Here is a 26,026-nt window from a genome sequence, read left to right on the forward strand (position 1 = left end):
GAAGAAGAAGAAGAAGAAGAAGAAGAAGAAGAAGAAGAAGAAGAAGAAGAAGAAGAAGAAGAAGAAGAAAACATACCCAAGAAGAGTAGAGAGCAGGTAATAATCAAACTCAGGATTGAAATCAATAAATCAGAAATAAAGAGAGCAATACAACGAATCAATGAAACCTAGAGGTTTTTTTTTTTTTCTTGAGAAAAATCAATAGACAGCACCCAAATTAACAAAATCAGAAATTAAAAGGGAGGCATAACAACAGATGCTAGAATCATTAGGCATGGAAAATCTCAAAACAGTCTAATATTGACTCTATTCTCTTATTAGTGTTTACTCATGCGTATTTATGAGAACAAGGGGCAAACTAAGCATGAAAAAAATTTAAAAAATTTTCAACTTGGGGAGAAAGGGAGCACCATGAAGTAGAGTGGAACTAAATCCCATGTTTAAGGAGAGAAACAGAGTAAAACAAAATCATGATGTTAAATGGAATAAAGGGAGTGATGACCTCAGAGCCAGACCCCATGGAACTAAGCTTAGAGCCAGGTATGGTAGTTCACAACTTTAATCCCAGCTCTAGGAAGGCAGACACTGGTAGATCTCCAGTTCAAGACCTGCCTGGTCTAGAGAAAGAGTCTAATGACACACAAGCTTCAGAGGCACTGAAGAAAAACATCATGAACAGAAAATGTGAAAATGTGCTTGAATGACGAGGCCATGTTCAAGTCCTAGCAAGTAGTAGAACTTGGCAGCTTAGGCCACATGATTCTAGTTTTAGAGTCAAATATAAAACAAAGCAGTTATGGAATTTTTCTTCATGACTAAGGAAAGCCATTGAGGCCAGGCATTTGTTAGGGAGTCTTCTTACATTGAAGCCTAGAGAGTTTATTGTGTGAAGCTGTTAAGGGAAAGTGTGATTGCCTGGGAGACCCTAAGATGTTGGAGATTACAGAGTTAAGGTATATACAGTCAAGCTGCTAACTGAGAGTAGAACCAGACCAAGAGAAAGAAGTGTCTTGCAGTCAACAAAGCTGAACATAGTTGGAGATCTGAAATGTGTTTGGATATTAGATATGAAAATGCAGAGTTTGGAGTTTACCCAGCTGGTTTTCTGTCTTCCTTTGGTCCTGCTGAGCTCCCTTTCCTCTAATTTGAATGGTAATATATATCCTGTGTCATTGTATGTGGGAAGAATTTGATTAGCTCTTTCATTTTGATTTTATAGGTGATTACAGTTAAGAGATTGCACAGATCTCAAGAGATGTTGAACATTAGACTTTTAAACAGACATTTGAATTTGAGATAAATACGTTTTGCATTATGATATGACTATAAGCCTATGAGAGTTAAGGAATGGAATGTGGTGCTTTGAATAAAAATGGCTTCCATAGGTCCACAGAGAGTGGCACAGTTAGTAGGAGTGGCATTGTTGGAGTGGGTGTGGCTTTGATGGAGTGGGTGTGGCATTGTTGGAGTAGGTGTAGTTTTGCTGGAGTAGATATGGCTTTGGTTGGAGGAAATAAGTCGCTATGGGGTGGGCTTTGAATTCTCAGATGCTTTACCCATGCCCAGTGTGGCAGTCTCTTTTCTGCTGCCTGCTGATCAAGATGTAAAATTCTCAGCTATTTGTCAGCAACATGTCCTCCTGCATGCTGCCATGTATTCCGCAGCGACCATAATGGACTAAACCTCTGAAACTGTAAGCCAACCCCAGTGAAATGTTTTTCTTTCTAAGAGTCATGGTGTATCTTCACAACAATAGACATACTAAGAGAAGCTCCAAAGCCCACTCTCCACCCCCCAAAAAACAAACCACCTAATTCTACATATGGAAGCAGCACTGTAAAGCAAAAAACAACATGAAATTAAAGACAACCATATAGTCCAAAATTTACTAATTTCTTAATGATAAACCTTAAAGAGAAAGGCTTCAAAAAGATTTTTGAAGACTTAAATTTCAGAAGATTACTTATAAATATGATCTAAAAACTCCAAGAAGACATGAATATACATCAAGAAAAAATAAATTTAATAAGGGAGTCCATACAAGTTGTGAAAACAGAATTCAATAAATATAAGAAATTACTGAACAAAAGTCAACCTGCAATGATGTTAGTAATTGAAAACTCAGAATGGGCCTATATAAGACAATTCTATGCCTAGGAGATAAAATAGTGAAATTGGATCACTGAGTAAATGTCAATGAAATACATGAATTGGGGATATGGGAGAATTTGGGATACTGTGAAAACACCTAATTATTCAACTTTGGGCATGGAAGAGGGAGAGAAATATAATACCAAAGCACAAAATATATGTTCTATAAAATCATATAGGAAAATTGTCCAGACCCAGGGAAAGAGATGCCCATGTAGTTATAAGAAGCCTGCAGAACTTATCTTCAAAGTTTTGAAAATACACAATAATGTCATAAATAGACTTTCCATGTTTTTTTCCTCTGAAGCTCCAGCATTTTCTACTTACACATCTAGAAGCTTCTCCATGGCTCTGGTGAAAGAAGTGTTTCCATAACAAACATTTTGTTGAATTTTCCTTTGCAGCACCACACAAAGACAATGCTTTCAAAATGCAGAAAAATGTGATTTCTTAATTCTTTTGCTGTCAACCTCTATACCAATCTATGAAGTGAATGTTGAAGTTTAAGTGTGACTTTTTATTATTTGCCTTGGTCTCTGCTTTTTGGGGGAAATAGCAAAAGAAATCTTAATGAACCTGACAAATTTATGGATCACCTCAGTTCTCCTGATTTCAAATGGAATAGTGGCTTATTCTGTGAGTTCAGACACTGGCTATTAAAATGGGATTTAGAAAATGCTTTAATGTTTAGATGGATTTAATGTTTTCTCTTGTGGTATTATCTCAGAAAATTAAAATTCTATACTATTCACTCAACAGAAAAAAATATTTATTTTTCTAAGCTTTCTTCTTATTAATTCAATATATCTCTTATCAGTTATTCTTTGTTGTTTTTTTGTATGTTTTTGTTTTTGTTTGTTTATTTTTGAGACATGGTTTCTCTGTTGTCCTGGAACTCACTCTGTAGATCAGACTGGCTTCAAACTCAATGCCTGTCTTTGCTTCCAGAGCGCCCGAACAAAAGTTGTACATCACCACTCTTTGGCTTATATTTATTCTTTACTATATACTATTGCTCAAGTTAATCTTAGCATCCAGTATTTGTAAAGGCATTTTTGTCTCTCACTGGGAAACTTTACCAGCGTTCTTCATTACTCCAAGGGATTCTCTAAAAAGTATAGTTCAAATCCTGATTTCTACAATCTTTCTGATTCCATGCTCATTGGTACTCTCAAATTAGGATTTAATCCCCATATTTCACTTGAAATGTGAGTAATTCATGCTATTCATTCTTAATGCAAAATTAATTGTTTGTAGAGTTAATATTAATTGGATTCATTGGTCTCAATTTACAAAATTAAATTAAGCAATTAAATCAGTGTGCAAATGGTAACATGTGATGGCAGCATCCAGAGCTCTACTAGGTCTCAATCGACTGGATATTAGTAAAATAATCGGAGAAAATTAGATCAAAGGAGTCCCAGAAGCAGCCCTCCTACACTGCTCTGTTTTAATAGGATATCATGATTTCAAAATGTGTTGAAAATGAGAAACAGATGAGAAGGAGAAATTAAGGTTTTTTTTCTTTGATGAGGCCCCTAAGATATGCAATTGAGAGTAACCAGAATCCATTTTAAGTTTCTGTATGGTGTTCCTGCAAATATTTATACTCAGAATATATGAATATTTCAGAGGCACCTCATAGGAGACTCAAAGATCAGAGTGTTATAGAAAAACACCCTTTATACCAAAGCTTTTCATAAAAGGCAACACATGGAGATGTTTTCCTTCAGTCTTTCATAGTGTGTGTGTGTGTGTGTGAATTCCATGAAAAGAGAAGTTATGAAATTTTGTTACTTGATACAGATAAACATTAAATGCATAGAAAAATTGTTGCAGAATGCAGGGGTATCACTCTGAAAGTTCATTAGCAGTTTCACTAGCTCAATAAAGTATATAACTGTCTAAAATCAAGAGAAAAATTAGGGTATTTTGTTTTATTTTTAAGTAAATATAAATCTCTAAACATTGTGCTAAACATTACTGATTTATCAGAATATATTCAGAAGATGCTCTCCTCTGACTAGAAAGTATCTATATGAAATGATTTGAGTAATTTTTATTTAGCTATCAGTTTGTAACCTTAATTTAAAACTACAAGCTTTTATTTTTTTTATCTGAGTATATAAAATTTAAGAGGGAGAAAAATGCATAAGAATAAAAAAATAAGGGGAGGAGAAAGGTCAGTACAAGAGAGTAGTCAGAGAATTTGCACTTATTGTATAAATTTTATGTAGCTTAAATCTTAGGAAATGAAAATATATGGTAAATTTAAGTGTGAATCCATCAGGTCAAGTCATTCCTCCCATTAAAGAACCGTGGCTCTTGAAAGCATATGAAAATAAATTCACAAAAAGCTTTTATAAAATATTGTTGGTAAAAACTGATATGTTGTATTAAACATGAAGACGGTGGTTAACAAATTTAGGTCAATTATATTTATTTCTAAAATGTAAAGTAAGGATAATGTTAAAAAGAATTAGAAATATGAACTTCAGTCCTAAAACTTATACTGGTGTGCCTTTAGCAGGCCAACATGGCCCCTACCATTTACTTCCACTGCCTACTGTTCTCCTCTCTCTCTCTCTCTCTCTCTTCCTTTTCCATCTTTGACTGGATCCATTACATTACTCTTATATCCCCCTGAGTGTACAGACGGCTCAGGCTTATGTTATTAGAGTACTTATCTTTTCTGTCTCTTTTTATTTTATCATACTCTTCAGAAAAAAAGCTGTGTGGTCTTTCCTGCAAAGACCTCTATTCTATTAGTTTTATATTAAAAGCTATGAGTAGCTCAGTCTCCATGTGGGTTCCCTTGTAAGGGGAACAGGGCTGTCTCTGATATGGACTCAGTGGTCAGCTCTTTGATCACCTCACCCTGGGAAGGGGGACAGCCTTGCCAGGCCACAGAGGAAGATGATGCAGGTAGTCCTGATGAAACCTATTAGGCTAGGGTCAGATGGAAGGGGAGGAGGACTTCCCCTATCAGTGGACCAGGGCAGTGACATATGGGGAGAAGAGGGAGGGAGAGTGGGATTGAGAGGAGAGGAGGGAAGGAGCTACAACCAGAACAATAATAGAAAAAACAATTAATACTTCCCCAGACAACAAAAATTAAAAACAAACAAACAAACAAACAAGCAACAACAACAAAAATGGATTACAGACAAGATCAAGGAGATGATCAATGGATTAGTCCAGGAGAAGAAATCAATATTTAGGCAATGGTCTGCTTTGGTATATTTCCATCAAAACTGTCTTTCACCACTGCAGCTATTCTTTTTCTGCCAGTGAATCTATTACTTTCTATTTCCACCTTTGCTCTCTCTCCCCAGGTTATGTTTTGTCTATTTAGGACTGAAGGTCCTCGCTGCAGGACCTCCATGCAGGCTAACATGGCTGCCACCATTTAGTCCTTTTGCTGTCTTATATTCTCTGCTCTTTCTTTCTCTCCTCCTCTTCTTTGCCTCATCTCTCTGCACTTTTTCTGTTTTGCTTCTTTTCCTTTTTCTTTGATTCCTTTTCTTTTACTGTTACTATCCCCATATTCTAGAGACTGATACGTTTCACGCTTTGGGGTACATATTCTTTTTCTCCCTCTTTCTCTCTACCATTAACCAAATTTGCCTTATAGACAACATATTTATACATTTGTCTCAATTATTTGCATTCCCTATATATTTCACAACTCTTGTACTTTCCAGCTTAAAGCAGTAAGCAATATTTACTAATGATTTCACTGTGCTTACTTTCCTGTTCTTTGATATTTCTTTGCATTTACATCAACATATTAGAATACATGGTGCCTCCTTAATATTATAATAACCAATACCTAGCAAGTGACTGTTTGTAGATGTCTGCTATCCTATTATTGGAGTGATTTAACTACTAGGTTAATGCATACAATATTTGATGCATACAATATTTAATCTGTAGTAGCAGACTGGCAGTAGAGTATGGTGCTTGAGACACCAGTCTAATAAGTACATTTGTGACATCATCACCACAAATGTACTACAATCTAGTCTTTCTTGAATACTGAAAACATCTATGGAAAAAAGAAAAGAAATCTGAATTAAAGGAGCAAAAATAAGAAACTTTAACCAACAATTTAAACCAAAATGGGAAAATCACAGCACAAAAATACATCCAACAAACAAAACCAAGAAAAATTACTAACCCATAATAATGAAAATTAGTTAGATGAAATTCTATAATGCACAATTCAAAAGTATGATTATAAGGATGATGAAAGAAATCAGAGGACTCTTAACATTTTCCAGTAGAATACAAAAAGTAGAATGAACTAAAGAATTCAATCCATGATATGAAAATAAAACTTAAAAGAGAGAAAGAAATACTGAATAAAACCTACAACAAAATTATAATGGATTAAACCACAAAATGTCAGATAAAACTTTTCAGAGGAAAGCCTCAAAAAAGAGTTGATTACGTGAAAGATGCAATGTCAGAGTATGAGGACAAAATAGAGCTACAGGACCATTCAGCCAAGGTTGAATGACAAAATTTCTAAATGACAAGATGATGACAACATTTCTGAATGTATGAACAGAAAATGTGAAAACTCTAGAATCCATGAAAAGGTAAAAGCTATGTATTATAAGTGTATAGGTAGAAAAGCTTTATGAGTATAGAAAATATCTTTTAAAAATGTTTGTTTTTATTTTGTCTCAGTGATTTTGCCTCCACATACCATATTCATTCTGTGCCGATGAAGACCAGAAGATGGTGTAGTATCTTCTAGAACTATATCTACAGGTAGCCATTGCTTATTATATAGGTGCTAGAAACTCAGTCCTATGCAAGAATGAGAAGTACTGCCAACAGCAGAGGAATCTGTCTATTCTTATGAAACATCTTCAACAAAATCAGAGAAACGTTCACAAATCTAGGAAAAACAACCCTATACAGATATAAAAAGTGTACACAACACCAGATGAATCCAGAATAGAAACTCTCATCATGTTATAGTTAATATATTAAATGTAGATCAAAGAAAGTTTTTTAAAAGCCTCAAAAGAGCATGGCCAAATTACATTAAAAAACAGGCTTATCAGAATAAATGATGCTAATTCAATCCAAACCAGGCAAGTGAAAGGACTTGTACTGTTATCTTCCAAATTTAGGGAAGCATAATCTCCAAGTCAGTCTTATATACACACCCATTTTCTGCCACAACTGTGAGTAAGAGAAAAATTGTCCAGAATAAAAGTAGGTTGACAGAATTCATAATCAACTAATCCAGCCAGACACAGAAAACTAGAAGAAATTCTTCAGTTTGAATAGAAAGATAAATGTACTCAAGAGATTACGGAACAAAGAAGTAAATGATAGTAATCACAGAATGGCAAGGGCAACATTTGTCTTTCAGTAGCAACTATGAGGCTCAGTGGTCTCAGTTCACCCACCCAGCAACACTGAGTTGTGATTTGGATTACAGAACAGAATCCCTCTTTTTACTGCATCTACTTTCCCTCCAAAAAAACAAAAACAAACAAACAAACAAACAAAAAACCACACATATACAAACTGCCAACAAAGATCACCTTCTGAGGGTGTATTAGGATTCTCTAGAGGGAAAAAATCTTATAGAAAAAAAAATCACTCTCTCTCTGTCTCTCTCTCTTTGTATTTCTCTATATACTTATGCATGTACATATATATATATACATATGTATATACATGTACATGTACATATATATATATACATATGTACTTCTGCCAGATAGAATTCTACCAGATAGGCAGAAGAAGATGGCGGCTGCTAGCCTGCACCTTAGCTGAAGGGCAAAGGACCTGCAATGTCGAAATTGGTGAGTGAAGGGGCTCTTCAACCCTGAACAGAGTTATCTAGACTTCCAGGAAGAAAGAGACTAACTATGAACTGAATCCATCTAGAATGGGGTCAAGGCAGACTCCTCAGGTAGGAGACACCCCGGGAGGTGACCCCTAGGCACTTCCCCGTATCCAACTCCCTACTCCTTCTTTGGAGGAGGCTGGAGGTGGCCAGCAGAACCCACCACAGACTATACTGTCTGTACCACAGCCCCAACGAGAGCTGCAGCTTCCACCAAAAATACCCGAGATCTGGGGCTGAGAAGAACCAATCCTTTCTGGTACTCCCCTGAGAATGCAGCCATAACCATGCCCTGGCGGCGGAGTGGAAGGATAGAGAGGCGCACAGCTGGTTCACACTGCCCAGACCCCAGTGCTGCAGGCCACTCCTAGCAAACAAACTTCAAGGTGGGATTGGGAGGGAAAGAGGGAGTGGGATACAGCTGGGATACAAAGTTAACAAACTGTAACTAATACTAAAAAATAAAAATTAAAAAAAAAAGAATTCTACCAGATAAAATTCCACTAGCATAGAATTCTACCAGTTCTCTAAAGAAATCTATACACCTATATAAGATAATCAAGAGAGCGGACATGGGGTAAGATGATCAATCCTCATTTAGAAAGACAGATGGGATGTGCATTGAACGTATGACAGGAGTCTACTGAAGGCATCTGAAAGACTCTTAACTAGTAGTGTTTTCAAAGCAGATACAAAGACTCATAACCAAACCTTGGGCAGAGTACAGGGAATCATATGAAAGAAGGAGAGTTAGTATGATGGGGAAAGGATAGGAGCTCCACAAGGACCAAATATATCTGGGCACAGGGTCTTTTCTGAGACTGACATTCAACCAAGGACCATGTATGGATATAACCTAGAACCTCTGCTTGGATGTAGCCTGTGGTAGCTCAGTAACCAATTGGTTTCCCATAGTAAAGAGAACAAGGACTATTTCTAACAGGAACTCAATGGCTGGCTCTTTGACCTCCCCAACCCCCAAGGGAGGAGCAGTCCTGTTAGGCCACAGAGGAGGACTTTGCAGCCAGTCCTGAAGATACCTGATAAAACAGGATCAGATGAATGGGGAGGAGGTCCCCCCCCATTCAGTGGACTTGGAAAGGGGCAGGGTGGAGATTAGGGACAAAGCGTGGGATTGGGAGGGAATGAGGGAGCAGGATACAGCTGGGATACAGAGTTAATAAAATGTAACTGATAAGAAAATATAAAATTAAAAAAAAAGAACGAAACTTTGTGAACTATAAAAATAGCTGACATGGAAAGAGAGCAATAGGAACTATAATGGAATAAATGATGTAAGGTTATTGTGGTGGTTTGAATAAGAATGACCCTCATATATATAGACTCTTATTTTAAAATTTAGCAGATCACAATTTGGATGGGTCAATTGAAATTCAGAGTTATTATTGAAAGACATGTATTGCTCCCTGCCATTCTTGATTGCCATCATTTTCCTCCTGTAATCTCTTGAGTACAATTATCTTTCTATTCAGACCAAGGTTTTTATTCTCATTCTATTTGGACTGTTATCATCTATAGGTATATATATACATATATATACCATATATATATATATGTATTTGAATGTATATATATATACATTCAAGATATGTGTATGTGTACAAAACATCTGTATTCATATAAAATATGTATATATGTGTTTAGCAACAAAATAAATGCATTTTCAAATCTAATATATGATAAAATAAATGTCAAAATAATAAAGATTGTAACTCTATACTGATAAATGATAAACTCATCAAGAAAAAAATTTTAAATAAAAACATATGTTTCAAATGAAATGTACATATACATATATACATATACAGAGATAAATTTAGATATAGATATCAAATAAAGTCTCAACAAACTTCATAATACAAAGTAAATTCACATTTTATAATTTTAACTTAAAATTTAACATGAAACTACTGGTTTGAAAATCACAGATTAACCCCAACATATAATTTGTGGGGTATTTTAATTCAACACTCTTAGTTTTAGATCAATTGTAAACAAATGAGGAAACACTGGAATTAAATAATATCATGGGACAAATGGACATAGCATATATCCACAGAAGCACTAAGTCGAACAGAAAAATATACATTTTTCTTAGTACCTCTGGAACTTTCTACAAATAGTTTATAAATTAGGATACAATGTAAATTACTTAAAATGTCAGACAATTGGAAAATAGTTTATATTTAAATAAAATATAAATTTATAGTTTATATTTATATAAAATGAGATAACCCTAAAATATCCTACAGAAAGACTCTGTATGGAGATTAACCAGAACATTATTACAGACAGGTGTAGTGGCGCCACTGTCAAATCCAGCATTCAAGGTGCTGAGGATGCTGAATCTCTCTGAGGTCCAGGATAGCCTGGTCTACGTAGCAATTTCCAAAATATCCAGGTCTGTGTGGCAGGATACACTGTCTCAACAATAACAACAAAACAATAAAAATGAAATATGCTATTCAAATATTAATGAATCATAGCATAAAACAGCATGTAAATAATGATATTACTGGAATTGAGTGATAATGGACACAGAATATATCCAATTGTATATCCAATGTGCGGTATACAAAAATGATAGTACAAAGACAGTTTATAGCTTTAGTTTCTAAACTGAAAAATCAGAGGGTTCACTGCAGACAAACAGCATGACAATGAATCCAAGTCATCAGAAAAATAAGAACAAAACAACCCTCAAAGCAATAGATTCAGAGAAGTAGCAATGATTAGTATAGAAATTAATAAATTGGCAATGAAAAAGACAACAAGCAGAATCAATACAAGAAAGATATTTTTCTTTGGCTAGATAAGTGAAATTAACAAATCTATAGATACATTAACTAAAAGAAAGAGAGAGAAGTCCCAAACTAATAAAAGTAGAGGGGAAAGGAGAGACATTACAAATGATACTGAGGGGGCGGAGCCAAGATGGCGACTAGCACACACAGTTTCCGAGCTGTGGAAGAGAGAAAGTTCTGAGCTGATGTGTGGAAGAACTTCTGAAGCCAGGGAAACAACGGAGAGACTTTCTAAACAACAGGGAACATCGCAGGAGGTGAAAACCTTGGTCTCGGGTCACCCACGGACTTGATTGGGGAAGGTGAGAAACGATCCTTTGATCTCTCGGCACTCCCCTCCCCCAGACCTCCCTCCTCCTCGGCACAGGCACAGCCGACTCGCCTTTCTCAGCACAGACCTAACTGCCTGGGGCCTGCAGCCACTGAGGCGGAGCCCCAAGCCCTTTATCGGCAAAGGCCAGCAGTACTGTGTCTCAGAGCCCCAGATTCACTCGCGGCGGCTGCACCATCCTCCCAGGGCCCGAGTCTGCTAGACGCCATACTAGCTCCGCAGGTTCGCGATCACTGACGGTACGGCCCGCCCAATCCCACAGTGACAGAGAATACGCTATATACTCACCAAAACCAGACAAAAACGCCATACAAGCTAGACACACCAGGCGCTGGGCCTCCGAAGCTTGGAGAGCACAGTAAAGAGACCCCAGGACTTCCCAGAAAGCATCTGGACTAGCAACCCAGTCTCCAGTTACAGCGGGACTTTCTAACCTGGCGGCGGAGCAGCACTGAGCTGGCGGGGCACATCAGCCCTCCAGTTTAAGACTAACCAGGGCCAAACCAGAGAACAGAAAGGCTGATTACCCCGATTCCCACTGACGTGAACACCCTGAAATCTCCAGCTGCAGCAAGACCTCATAACCTGGCAGTGACAGCAGCACGGAACTCGCGGAGCACATCAAAGAAGCAGGGCCAAACCAGAGAACAGAGAGCCCAGATACGCCAATCTCTGCCAAGTGTCCTGCCTGTAAGTGAGTGCACCCTTGAGAATCTGCAGCTCCACTGATCCTGGGTTCTGCTAAAACAGAAGCCAGGCATCGAACCCCCTCCCACCCATATACCCACTTTGGGAAACAGAGGGGCACTTGGAACATTGAAGTTCCTGCTCTGTGGGTCTAATTGAGGAGTTAAGGCAGTTAATGCCAGAAATTGCGCTGCGATCATCACTAGCGCCTGCGACATATACATTGCAGAGCCCCTCCCACACACTCAAGGGTTCAACATTAGCCATCACTCTGTCCCTCGAGACACACGCCCACACCCACTTACACACACACACACATATACACACACACACGCACGCACGCTTGCATTTGCCTCTGTTTGCGCCTGCGTACTTTCCTCCCACAGGTACAGCTAGTCCTCAGCATACGCTAAGGACACGGGACCTCTCTCAACTTCCTGAAGAATTCTCCAGACTGGAGAGAGAGACAGTACCAGTCTGATTGGCAGAATCCAAAAACAAACAGGGAAGGTCTCAGACAAGCCAATGGCCAGGGGTAGGCGAAAGAACACTTCCAACATAAATCAGGACATCATGACTTCACCAGCAAACCCCAAAACCGATGGATACTCCAATTCATCAGAAGCACAGGAAAATGACCTTAAAGCCATGCTTGCTCAATTATTTGAGGCTTATAAGGAGGAAATGAACAAATCTTTCAAAGAGTTGGCCAGTCAATTGGAGATAAAGAAAGAAGAAATAGACAAAACCCTTAAAGAAACACAGGCAAACATAGCCAAACAAATAGAGGCACAAGTAGAGAAAAAATTAGTGGCATACAAAAAGGAAATGAACAAGGAAATAGAGTCCATCGTAGAGAGACAGGAATCCAAATTCAAACACATAAAAGAAATGGTGCAAGGCATGAAAACAGAATTAGAATCAATAAAGAAAACACAAAATGAGAAAACTCTTGAGCTGGAGAACTTGGAGAAAAGATCAGGAACCACAAAAGTAAGCATCACCAACAGAATACAAGAGATGGAAGAGAGAATTTCTGGAGCTGAAGACACACTTGCAGAAATTGATACTTCTCTCAAAGAAAAAGTAAAATCAGAAAAATTCCAATCACAAAATATCCAAGAAATCAAGGATGCTATGAAAAGACAAAATCTAAGAATAATAGGAATTGATGAAAAAGAAGACTCCAGGCTCCAAGGTCCAGAAAATATTTTCAAAAAAATCATAGAAGAAAATTTTCCCAACTTAAAGAAAGAGATGTCCATAAATATACAAGAGGCCTACAGAACACCAAATAGACTAGACCAGAAAAGAAACACATCACGTCACATCATAGTCAAAACACTAAATCTACAGAACAAAGAAAAGATATTAAAAGCAGCAAGGGAAAAAGGCCAAGTAACATATGAAGGTAGACCTATCAGAATCACACCAGACTTCTCATCAGAAACTATGAAAGCCAGAAGGGCCTGGGCAAGCATCATGGAGACTCTAAGAGATCACAAATGTCAACCGAGACTACTATACCCTGCAAAGCTTTCAATCAACATAGATGGAGAAAACAAAATATTCCATGACAAAACTAAATTTACGCAATATCTATACAGCAAACCAACCCTACAGAAGATACTAGAAGGAAAACTCCAATCCAACGAAAACGAATTCACCCAAGAAAACAGGGCATACAGATAACATCCCAACAAAAATGAAAAGAAAACAAGCAATGAAACAAGGTAAGATCATCGACTCCATTACAAAAGGAACTAACATGCATTGGTCAATATTATCTATCAATATTAATGGACTCAACTCACCAATAAAAAGATACAGGCTAACAGAATGGTTACGGAAACAGGACCCAACATTCTGTTGCATCCAAGAAACACACCTATGCAACAAAGATAAACACTACCTCAGAGTAAAGGGCTGGAAAAATGTTTTTCAAGCAAATGGTTCCAGAAAACAAGCTGGAGTAGCCATCCTAATATCTAATAAAATAGACTTTCAACCCAAGTTAATAAAAAAAGATAAGGAGGGCCACTATATTCTCATCAAAGGAAAAATCCAACAAGAGGACATCACAATTTTGAATATCTATGCCCCAAATACAAGAGCACCTACATTCGTAAATGAAACAATATTAAAGCTTAAATCATACATTGATCCTAATACCTTAATAGTAGGAGACTTCAACACCCCACTCTCATCAAGGGACAGATCAACCAGACAGACACCAAATAGGGAAATAAAAGCACTCACAGAATCCCTAAATCAAATGGACCTAATAGATGTCTACAGATCTTTTCACCCAAACTCAAAAGAGTACACCTTCTTTTCAGCACCACATGGAACCTTCTCCAAAATAGACCATATAGTTGGTCACAAAGCAAGCCTCAACAGATACAAAAGGATTGAAATAATCCCTTGTATACTATCTGACCACCATGGACTAAAGCTGGACATCAACAACAACAGAAACAACAAAAAGCCGACACGCACATGGAAACTGAACAACTTACTACTCAATGACAGCTGGGTCAAGGAAGAAATAAAGAAAGAAATTAAAGACTTTCTAGAATTCAATGAAAATGAAGGCACAACATACCCAAATTTATGGGACACATTGAAAGCAGTGCTCAGAGGAAAATTTATAGCACTAAGTGCCTACAAGAAGAAATCCGTAACATCACATACAAACAACTTAATGGCCCAACTGAAAAACCTAGAAAAAAAAGAAGCAGATACACCCAAGAGGAGCAGACGGCTGGAAATAATCAAACTAAGGGCAGAAATCAATCAATTAGAAACAAATAAAATTATCCAAAGAATCAATGAAACAAAAAGCTGGTTCTTTGAGAAAATCAACAAGATAGACAAACCGTTAGCCAAACTAACTAAAAAGCAGAGAGAAACCATACAAATCAGCAAAATCAGACAGGAAAATGGGGACATAACTACAGACACTGAGGAAATCCAAACGATTATTAGGTCATACTACAAAAGCCTATATGGCACAAAATTTGAAAATCTAAATGAAATGGATAACTTTCTTGACAGATTCCATCTACCAAAATTAAGTCAAGATCAGGTAGAAAGACTGAATAGTCCTATATCTCCCAAGGAAATTGAAGCAGTCATTAACAGTCTCCCCTCCAAAAAAAGCCCTGGACCAGATGGCTTCAGCGCAGAATTCTACAAGACCTTCAAAGAAGTACTAACACCAATTCTCCTCAAACTATTCCATAAAATAGAAACAGAAGGAACACTACCAAACTCATTCTATGAAGCCACAGTCACTTTGATACCTAAACCACACAAAGATCCAACCAAAAAAGAGAACTTCAGACCTATCTCTCTTATGAACATTGATGCAAAAATACTCAATAAAATACTTGCAAACCGAATCCAAGAACACATCAAAGATATCATCCACCATGACCAAGTAGGCTTCATCCCAGGAATGCAAGGGTGGTTCAACATACGGAAATCCATCAATGTAATCCACCACATAAACAAACTGAAGGAGAAAAACCACATGATCATCTCCTTAGATGCTGAAAAAGCATTTGACAAAGTCCAACACCCATTTATGTTTAAAGTCTTGGAGAGATCAGGGATACAAGGCACATACCTAAAGATAGTAAAGGCAATATACAGCAAGCCTATAGCCAACATCAAACTCAATGGAGAGAAACTTAAAGCAATCCCACTGAAATCAGGGACAAGACAAGGCTGCCCACTCTCTCCATATCTCTTTAACATTGTACTTGAAGTCCTAGCCAGAGCAATAAGACAACTAAAGGAGATCAAGGGGATACAAATCGGAAAGGAAGAGGTCAAAGTGTCACTATTTGCAGATGATATGATAGTATACATGAGCGAACCCAAAGATTCAACCAGAGAACTTCTTCAGCTGATAAACACCTTCAGCAAAGTGGCAGGATACAAAATCAACTCAAAAAAATCAGAAGCCCTCTTGTATACCAAAGACAAAAAGGCTGAGAAAGAAATTAGGGAAACAACACCCTTCACAATAGCCACTAATAACATAAAGTACCTTGGTGTGACTCTAACCAAGCAAGTGAAAGACCTGTTTGAGAAAAACTTCAAGTCTATGAAGAAAGAAATTGAAGAAGATCTCAGAAGATGGAAAGATCTCCCGTGCTCATGGATTGGTAGGATTAACATTGTGAAAATGGCCATCCTGCCAAAAGCAATTTACAGATTCAATGCAATTCCCATCAAAATACCAACTCAATTCTTTACAGACCTTGAAAAAAAGATTCTCAGCTTCATATGGAGAAACAAAAAACCCAGAATCTCCAAAACAATCCTGTACAACAACAGATCATCTGGAGGTTTCTCCATTCCCGATCTCAAGCTGTACTACAAGGCAACAGTAATAAAAACTGCATGGTATTGGCATAGAAACAGAAAGGAGGATCAATGGAATCGCATAGAAGACCCAGAAATAAACCCACACACCTATGAATACTCAATATTTGACAAAGAAGCCAAATCCATTCAATGGAAAAAAGACAGCATCTTCAACAAATGGTGCTGGACCAACTGGATGTCTACATGCAGAAAAATGAAAATAGACCCATATTTATCACCCTGCACAAAACTAAAGTCCAAGTGGATCAAGGACCTCAACATAAAACCAGATACTCTAAATCAGCTGGAAAAAAAAGTGGGAAACAGCCTAGAACTCATTGGCACAGGAGACAACTTCCTGAACAGAACACCAACAGCACAGGCTCTAAGAGCAACAATCAATAAATGGGACCTCATGAAACTGAAAAGCTTCTGTAAAGCAAAAGACACTGTCATCAAAACAAATAGACAGCCTACAGATTGGGAAAGAATCTTCACCAACCCTTTATCTGACAGAGGGCTAATATCAAGTATATATAAAGAACTAAAGAAGCAGAAAAGCAACAAACCAAGTAATCCACTTAAAAAATGGGGAACAGAGCTAAAGAGAGAATTCTCTGTAGAGGAACATCGAATGGCAGAGAAACACTTAAAGAAATGCTCAACCTCATTAGCCATTAGGGAAATGCAAATCAAAACGACCCTGAGATTTCACCTTACACCCATCAGAATGGCCAAGATGAAAAACTCAAGTGATAGCACATGCTGGAGAGGTTGTGGAGAAAAGGGAACCCTCCTCCATTGCTGGTGGGAATGTAAACTGGTTCAACCACTTTGGAAGTCAATCTGGCGCTTTCTCAGACAACTAGGAGTAGTGCTACCTCAAGACCCAGCTATACCACTCCTAGGTATATACCCAAAATTTGCTCAAGTACACAACAAGGACATTTGTTCAACCATGTTTGTAGCAGCTTTATTTGTAATAGCCAGAACTTGGAAACAACCCAGATGTCCATCAACGGAGGAATGGATACAGAAATTGTGGTATTTTTACACAATGGAATACTACTCAGCAATCAAAAAGGAGGAAATCATGAAATTTGCAGGCAAGTGGTGGGATCTAGAAAAGATCATTCTGAGTGAAGTATCCCAGAAGGAGAAAGACAAACTTGGTATATACTCGCTTATATAGACCTACAAGACATGATAAACATAATGAAATCTACACACCTAAAGAAGATAATCAAGAAAGTGGACACAGGCGAAGGTGATTAATCCTCATTTAGAAAGACAAATGGGATGTGCATTGAACTTATGACAGGAGTCTACCACAAAAGGCATCTGAAAGACTCTACCTAGCAGTGTTTCAAAGCAGACACTAAGACTCATAACCAAACCCTCGGCAGAGTGCAGGGAATCATATGAAAGAAGGGAAGTTAGTATGATATGGAAAGGATAGGAGCTCTACAAGGACCAAATATATCTGGGCACAGGGTCTTTTCTGAGACTGAAACTCAACCAAGGACCATCTATGGATATAACCTAGAACTTCTGCTCGGATGTGGCTTGTGGTAGCTCAGTAACCAAGTAGTTTTCCAAAGTAAGGGGGACACGGACTATTTCTAACAGGATCTCAAGGGCAGGCTGTTTGACACCTCCCCCCAGGGGAGGAGCAGTCTGTTAGGCCACAGAGGAGGACTTTGCAGCCAGCCCTGAAGATACCTGATAAAACAGGGACAGATGAAAAGGGAGGAGGTCCTCCCCTATCAGGGGACTTGGAAAGGGGCAGGGAGGAGACCAGGGAGGGAGTGTGGGGTTGGGGAGGGAATGAGGGAGCGGGATACAGCTGGGACACAGAGTTAACAAAATGTAACTAAAAAGAAAAAATAAAAAAAAAAAAAAAATGAAAAAAAAAAAAAAAAAAAAAAAAAAAAAAAAAAAAAAAAAAAAAAAACAAATGATACTGAGGAATTTTAAAGAATCATGAGGACATACTAAAAAAAGATATATTTCATTAAACTGAAAAATTTTTAAATAAATATGCATATATATATTTATATATAGTTATATATGACCAAGTGAAGTTAAATCAAGGTGAAGTAAATAATATATGTGAACCATAACAACTAATGAAATATAAGCAACAATCAAATGTCTCACAACTGAAAGTTTAGATCCTGTGGATTCAGAAAAATTTCTACCAGATCTCTAGAGAACTAACCTCTGTAAGCTATAAAAATAGCTAACGTGGAAAGAAGGCAATACCTACAATAATGGCATAAATGTTGTTGTAGGTACTGTGGTGGTTTGAATAAGAATGGCTCCCATAGTCTCATATATTTGGAAGCTTGATCATCAGGGAGTAAGACTACTTAGAGATTAGGAAGTAGGTCTTTTTTGGGGAAGTGTGTCACAGGGGGTGGGCTTTGGAGTGTCAAATGTTCAAGCCAGGCCCAGTGTATTTCTTTCTTTTCTGCCTGTGTATCCTGATATAGAACTCTCAGCTAATCATCCAGCACCTCGTCTCCTGCGTGTCACAGTTCTCCCTACCATGACGACAGTGGGCTAAACCTCTGAAACTGTTAGCAAGCCCCCATTATCTGCTTATCTTTATAAGAGTTGCTGTGGTCATGACATCTCTTCACAGTAATAGAACACTGACTAAGAAAGGTACAAAGATTTCTTCCTAGATTTAAGTCCAGACATAGAGAAGGAAGGATGTAATGGCTGGGGAGATAACAAGCCTCAGGGTTCAGCCTGCAACTACTATTCCTCTGAATGGACATAACTGCCCTCTAAATTTGTATATCTATTTCCACAGATTAGTGAAGCTCTCAGACCTTATCATAGCAGTGGACATAAATTGTAAATGCAATTCTCAGCGAAAAAATGTAGTGCTTATGTAGCTCCCCCTACGTCTAGACTCATTGACCATCTTGGCAGAGGGGGAAGAAGCAGAGCTTGGAGAGGACTGGAGCAAAACATAACAACACCTCTGTATTCATGAACTCACAGCAGCTATGGTTGCCTGTACAAGACCGAGCTAGTCAATAGTCAGCATAAAGGGACAACAAACTGACAAGCTCAATGATAACAGAAGAGTTATAAATACTGATGGCTTTGACGAAAGGGTGAAATGCTTTTCTTTGAGGTTATGGCTCTTGGTAAGTTGATAGTTCTTCTCCAATGGATGGCCACAAAACTCATGAGTATATTAGCAGAATAAATTGGTCTTGCTGGTTTATTTGTAAACAAACAAATAAGAAAAAAGTCACAATTTTAAAGGGGTAGGAAGATAGAGTACATCTAGAAAGAATTAGGAGAAAAAGTGGGGGTGGAATACCATCAAATAACATTTCATGAAATTCTCTCATCCAAGTACTAACCAGGCCCAACCCTGCTAAGCTTCCAAGATCAAAAAAGATCAGGCGCATTAAAGGTGGTAAGATCATCCTGAGTGAGGTATCCCAGAAGCATAAAGATACACAATGGTATATACTCACTTGTAAGTGGATATTAGACATATAGGAAAAGCATACTAAAATCTAAAGTTCTAAAGAAGCTAAACAGCAAGAAAGAGATTAGGGAAGATGCTTAATCTTCATTCAGAAGGGCAACCAGAATAGACATCAGAAGTCAGAGAAGACAGGCAACGGAACAGAAGCCTACCACAGAGGGCCTCTGAAAGACTGTCAGGGTATTAAACCAGATGCTGACACTTGCAGCCAACTTTGGTCAGAGTGCAAGGAATCTTATGAAAAAAGGGAGAGATAACAAGACCTGGAGGGAACAGGAGCTCCACAAGTAGACCAAAAGAGCCAGAAAATCTGGGCACAGAGAGGCCTGCAGAGACTGATGAATCAACCAAGGACCATGTATGAAGAGAACATAGTTCTCTGCTCAAATGTAGACCATGGAAGCTCAGCCTCCATGGGTGTCCCCTAGTAGGGGAGCAGGGGAATCTCTGGCATGAATTCAGTTGCCAGTTCTTTGATCATCTACCCCTGGAGAGGTGGCCTAAGTAGGACACAGAGAAAGAGGATCCAGACAATTCTGATAGGCTAGGGTCAGATGGTAGGGGAGGAGGACCTCCCCTATCAGTGTTCTAGGGGAGAGACATAGGGAGGTAAGAGGGAGGGAGGGTGAGACCAGGAAGAGATGAGGGAGGGGGCCACAGCTTGGATACAAAGTGAATAAATTGTAATTAACTATAATAGTAAGAGTAGTAATAATAATAATAATAATGAGGCAAATCAAACTTTGTTTTTTAATCTGTATCTTTAAATTTTTTATATGTTCATTTAGTATAATTTATTCACTTCGCATCCCCACTGTAACCCCCTTCCTTGTCTCTTCTCAGTACCACCCACCCTTTTCTCCCCCTATGTCCTTTTCCTAGCCCCATGATAGGGGAGGACCTCCGCCCCTTCCATCTGACCCTAGCCTATCAGGTCTCATCAAGGCTGGCTGCGTCATCTTTCTCTGTGGCCTGGCAAGGCTGCCCTCACCAGGGGGAGGTGATCAAAGAACCAACCACTGAGTTCATGTCAGAGACAGACCCTGTTCCCATTACTAGTGTACCAACTTGGAAACTGAGCGGCCAATGGGCTTCTTTTGAACAGGGGGTCTAGGTCTTCTCCATGCATGGTCCTTGGTTGGGTATTGTTCTCTGCAGGCCCCCCATTCAATAAGGACATTTGCTTAACCATGTTTGTAGCAGCCCTATTTGTAATAGCCAGAATCTGGAAACAAGCTTGATGTCACCAAATGGAGGAATGGATACAGAAATGGAATACTACTTAGCAATTAAAACAAGGAACTCATGAAATTTGCAGGTAGATGTTGGGAACTACAAAGGATCATCCTGAGTGAGGTAACCCAGAAGCAGAAAGACCCATATGATATATACTCACTTATAAGTGGATATTAGCCATATAATATAGGAGAAACAGACTAAAATCTATAGTCCTAAAGAAACTATGCAAGAAGGAGGACCCTAGGGAAGATGCTTAATCCCCATTCAGAAAGGCAAATGGGACAGACATCAGAAGCAGGAGAAGACAAGGAACAGGACAGGAGCCTTCCACAAAGACCTATGAAAGACTCTATCCAACATGGTATCAAAGGACATACTGAGACTCATAGGCAAACTTTGGAAGAGTGCAGGAATCCTTATGGAAGAAGAGGGAGATAGAAAGACCTGGAGGGGACAGGAACTCCACAAGAAGAATAGAGTCAAAATACCTGGGCCCACAATTCAAACTTCGAAATGTGGATTTCTAAATTTCCTTATGAAATGTATTTGGGTTTGATTTATTGTTATTATTCATTGTCATTGTTATTTTAATTTATTTTTTAGAATTTCACATGTATTTCCATATTAATATTGTTAGCAAACCTTTTGCTTTCCTTTCCAATTCTCTCCATGTTTTTCTCCACTATATTACCCATAACTTCTTCACAAAATAGTTAATATATATATCTACATATATTACATATGGAGGGAGAGAGATGGAGAAAGAAACAGAAACAGACACAGACATAGAGAGTGAGACACACGGAGAATATTCCTCATCTCTTCACTTGTTTAAGGCTAACTACTTGGAATTAAATCACCCATCAGGAAGCTCATACTTGGAGAAAACTGGTTCTCTAGTTTTCTTTAGCTATTGTATGTTTGTGGTTCTTTTATTAGGGGTGGAGTGTAGTGAAAATTTACTGTCCACAAGAGTAAGTAATTGGCGTTGAAGCGGTGAGGAAGAGACATTGGTGTTATGCTTTCCTTAAGACTCAGAATCTAAATATATGGTAGCTACAAGGTCATTGAATTGGAGTGATGGTTGTAATTATTTACTATGGCTCTCTTCTTCTGTACCCCTCAGTGTAAAATTCACAAAATAATACGAGAAACAAAAATGTAAATGTTCTTGGTCAGTCAAGCAAACCATGAGTTCCTTATATGCACAAGGAAATAATGTCTGTGCTTTTAACATTTGCAAGTGGAACAAGTTGTTTTGCTGAATTACAGTCATGTGCACACAGACCGAGAATTTAACGTTTTGAAGTGATTTATAATAAAATGAAAAGCCTAATAGGGTTTTGAATTGTGTACAGAATCACACTGCTCTATAGTTGCTCTATGGTAAATGGTGTACCATAAGTGTGAAGATGGTCCTGAGCATCTTTGAAGGCTCTTTGTTTTCCTATTAGTAACTGTGTTTATTCATTTGAGCTCAGAATGGGAACATGAGGATTTGAAAAAGTAATATACTTTTTAATATCTTGGCATATATGTAGCTCCTTTCAAATAATTCTCATCTGTTTCTATGCTTTATTCTAGATGGCACTGGTTCTCAGATGGACAAAAAGGAATTAGGATTTAAATGAATTAATTATTCAATTAGACTTATCAGAATTATTTTAAATGTATCATTTTAAAAATAGTTACATTATAGTACTTAGTTTTTGGATTGTGACCTGACTTAACTTTTGTGAACATCAAGCAAAGTTTTGTTTCAAGCTTACTATAAAAAAGCATGACTATCTTCTGAAATAAAATTTTAACATTTCCCCTTTAATTATCCACCACCCCCATTTATTTTTTGCTTAGTTTTCTCTTAGTAGATTTTTAGTTGGAACCATATAAATGGTACATTTCAAAGGGAATCTTGGGTGGTATTTCTGGCTGATCAAGAAGCAGAAAATGCAGGAAATCTAATGAGAAAGCTTATTATTATGATTTGCACAGCTCAGCTTTTGCATAATCAAGCATGTCAATGCGCTCACACATTTTCGAATGCCTCTTGGAACTGCACATCTGAATCTTTTTAATGTTTCTCCATTACCATTCCTTTTGCTGCCCCACTCAGGAAGCCGTCATCCATGACCCTCATTTTCAAAATGGGCCAGCTAAAAACAAAGGCTGTATGTGTTGCCTAATTCTACAAAGCCACTTTTTATTGTAAAGTAGAATGAAAACAGGTGGTGTTCTCAATTTTTAAAGGAGACAAATTAGGATCTCTAATCTGAATATGGTTGTCATTATCCAGGTAGTGCTATTCACATCAAATTTTTAGAATTTTAGATAGAATTAGCTGATGTTTTTTAGTGTCTGTCATGTTTCTGGTCTTTTAATATCAGACAACACTTTAGCTAATGTTATGTGAACACATGTTTCTATTTGTCAATATGACGGAGTCATGGATATTCATGAGGGAGGGTGTCATGCCAAGGAAATAACATTTACATCCTCCTAACTGAACTGGTGTGAATAATAAATGCCCCTCATTCTTTTTTTCACCCTATTCTCATTTCCATATTTAAGATTCAGATTAAAACATCGTGAAATTATCAGACAGAATCAGATTTTGTTCATTATTGGAATCTAGAATATTTCATAATTCAATGTAACTACATGCATATGTATTTAATAACAATTATTCTTTCAGTGGGTATTCTTGCTTTATTAGACTTACTCTGTAAATGTGTAGGACAAAGACTCTTAAAAAGAGATGATTTTCAAGAACACCATGAGTTTTTCCATGTTTTTTTAATATTTTTATTATTATTAATTACACTTCATTCATTTTGTACCCCCCATAAGCCCCGTCCTCCTCCCCTCCCGATCCCACCCTTCCTCCCCTTTCTGCATGCATGCCCCTCCCCAAGTCCACTGATAGGTGAGGTCTTCCTCTTCTTTCTGATCTTAGACTATCAGTTCTCATCGGAAGTGGCTGCATTGTCATCTTCTGTGGCCTGGTAAGACTGCTCCCCCCTCAGGGCGAAGTGATCAAAGAGCAGGCCAATCAGATTATGTCAGAGGCAGTCCCTCTTCCCATTACTATGTAACCCACTTGGAAACTGAACTGCCATGGGCTACATCTGTGCAGGGGTTCTAGGTTATCTCCATGAATAGTCCTTGGTTGGAGTATGAGTCTCTGGGAAGTTCCCTGTGTTCAAATTTTCTTGTTCTGTTGCTCTCCTTGTGGAGTTCCTGTCCTCTCCAGCTCTTGCTATTTCCCACTTCTTACATAAAATAATACATATAAAAATGATGGAATGTACTGAATTGAGCACTAACAATTAGTACTTCCTAAAAAAGTTTATAGACAAGAAACAATCACATACTGGCAAAATTCAGACAGTATCAATTGTTTGTAGCTTTGCAGATTAAAAGGAAGGTAGAAGCAAGAAATTATAATCAATATTTCAATGAGGGCAATTAAGCCCTTTTGCCTTCTAAAGAAAGATGACACAAAAGCCATTATGCCTAATGTGTATTCCAAAATAGAGCTGAAATATAACCTGATGCCAAAAAATGAACAGATACATGAGATAGCATTTTAAAACAGTAGACTTAAAGTAATGACAAAAGTGACAGTCATTCTGAACAGCAGTCAAAAGTGTATGTCATAAGATGATAGCCTATTCAACATATACTTATCTCTTACAGTTCTAGAATCAGGGAAACCATTGGTCACTCAGTTCCTGGTATAGGTATTATTACTGGCTACAAGACAGAGCCCCCATTATTGTGAACTCAAATGGAAGTTAGAAAAAAATATTATGTGTCTTATGTCGTTCCCATATAATGGTACTCCTTCCATGCACAAGAATTTTATGGTCATGAATTAATAATCTTCCAAAACCTACTCTTTCACATGCATTTCAAAATGAAGAGGATTTCAGCGGATGAATTTTAGGGTAATACCAATACTCTGGTGATAACAATTGGTGAGATAAGATATAAAAATAATCATGTGTTGAAAAGTTTTTTCTTTAAATAAATTAATTAATTTTGATACCGGGTCTCACGATAAACCTCTGTATGATGTGGATTCACTGTGTAAACCAAGCTGACTTCAAACTCCCAGAGTCCCACTTGCCTCTGCCATTAGAGGGCTGGAACTGAGTGGGTCTTCACACTGGGCTCTATTGGAAAGTTTAATTTGTGATAAAATAAGTACAAAACAATAGTATGGAGACTGAAAGCCTTTAGTGCATTTAAAACAAACCACTCTTCTGATACAGTCAAGTGCTTAAAGAAAGAATATGCTTGTAACTATCATGTTGGAATTTTCTTTTGTATCTGAAAAGAAAGAAAAATTAAATTTGTTAATTTAATTTATTAAAATAAACTAATAACTGTGACCAGTAGCAAAAGTATGTTTACTCAGAATAGACATACAAAAACTTCTTATATTTTGGACAGTATTATGAACATTGATTTTTAAAAAACATAATGTGATACTAAAGTGTACTAGCAGAACAAATATTATATTGATCTATCGCTGAAAGAAACAATAAATTATAAAACCATCAAAGTAAATATGTCCTTTGTTTTATTTATCTTAGAAAAGTCAAAGAGTAATTATTCTCATCAGGAGTGGTTGCATTGTCTTCTTCTGTGGCCAAGTAAGGCTTTTCCTCCTCAGGGGGAGGTGATCAAAGAGCAAGCAAATTAGTTCATGTCAGAGACAGTCCCTGTTCCCATCACTTCGACACTGAACTGCCATGGGCTACATCCATGCAGAGGTTCTAGGTTATCTCCATGCATGGTACTTGGTTGGAGTATGAGTCTCAGGAAAGACCCCTGTACTGAGATTTTTTGGTTCTGTTGCTCTCCTTGTGGGGCTCCTGATGAGACCTAATAGACTAGAATCAGAAGGAAGGAAAAGAAGACCTCCCCTATCAGTGGACTTAGGGAGGGGCATGCATGGAAAATGAGGAGGAAGGGAGGGGTTGGGAGGGGAGGAAGGAGGGAGCTACAGGGGGATA

Source organism: Psammomys obesus, unplaced genomic scaffold (genome assembly GCF_907164565.1).
Source record: "Psammomys obesus unplaced genomic scaffold, mPsaObe1.curated_primary_1811, whole genome shotgun sequence".
Lineage (NCBI taxonomy): Eukaryota > Metazoa > Chordata > Mammalia > Rodentia > Muridae > Psammomys > Psammomys obesus.